Source organism: Physella acuta, unplaced genomic scaffold (assembly GCF_028476545.2).
Source record: "Physella acuta isolate Inbredline_101_S28 unplaced genomic scaffold, ASM2847654v3 ptg001880l, whole genome shotgun sequence".
NCBI lineage: Eukaryota > Metazoa > Mollusca > Gastropoda > Physidae > Physella > Physella acuta.
In genome coordinates this window covers 120,001-121,419 of record NW_026733386.1, presented here as the reverse complement: position 1 = coordinate 121,419, position 1,419 = coordinate 120,001, and positions in this window count along the sequence as shown.

Genomic DNA, 1,419 nt, shown 5'->3' with positions numbered 1-1,419 from the left:
CCCCCTCAATATACATGAGTGAGTAAATATTGAAATAATGTTGCCTTCGCTGGGTAAATGAAAAAATAGACAAACAAGTATATCATTGTGTATAGAAATAGATCTATCATGCAGTTTTGTTTATCGGTTGTTGTTTTTTTTTATATCATTGGAGCACACTAACTCTGGGCACAGTGCAGAGGCGTAGCAAGGGCGGGGCGGGGGTGCGGATCGCACCGGGTGACGCCATTTAGGGGGGTGACACCAATGCTAAAAATTGCAAATGTACAGAAGAAAAATGCCTTTAATCCAGTAGTGATTAATTAAAGTTTATAAATACAAATCGACAATTATTACAAGAGGGGGGGGGGGGCACCATGACATAAACGTGATAACTATAAAGAAAACAATACTACATACAACTGTATTATTAGCAGACTATAGATACACATCGTTACCATTTATAAGTGTGCAGTGATTAAAGCTTAAGCACATACATGTACCCGTATGTGGTATATATTTAAATTATAGGCCTATGTAGAACGCGATATACATACTCACACATATATACTTTGTTTCTGGGGGGGGGGGGAGGGGTAAAACGACGAAGTGTCACAAACGGGTGACACCCGACCTAGCGACGCCATTGGCACAATGACTCGGGGCGCAATGACTCGGGGCACAGTGACTCGGGGCACAGTGACTCACTAGGGGCTTCTCTGTAGTTTCATTCTTTGACTAATACGGGTTCTGGTAATACACCACTTAATCACCCATCAGTGACTTGACATTTTTTCTAAATAAATTTAAAATACTTTTGGTTAATTTATGTTCCTATTGTTCCTAATGGTATTAATTTAATGTATTAATAATTAGGCTAGTAGAAAGCGTCTGATATTTTGGTTTATCCAACATATTTGGCGAAAAAAAAAGGGGATATAAAAAATTGATGTTTACTACCCATTTTTGAACAACAATTAAAAAACAAACGCGACGTTGTTTGAATACAATTAACCTTTTTCTATAAGCCTAGTCAGTGGCGTAGCGAGGTCGATTGTCACCCCCGGTGCGGCACTTAATGGTGTCTCCCCTCCAGAGGCGTAGCTACTCTTCCCGGGGACAAACTTTCAAATTTTCGATTTGCACCCCCCCCCCCTCATGTTTTCGATTTGCACCCCCGTCACGTTTTCGATTTGCAACCCCCCCCCCTCAAACTTTCGATTTGCACCCCCCCCTCAAGTTTTTCTCTATATATTTTGCTATTTTTTGCCTTGGTGTCACCCGGTGCGGTCCGCACCCCCCGCCCCCCCCCTCGCTACGCCCCTAAGCCTAGTGCTGAAACTATTACAGCCTGCGTGCCTATATCAGAGGAAACGATCAGTTTATTAGCGGTGTCCTTGACTTTCATGTCTAAGTAGAGCAATGTGTAGGGGGCGTGTC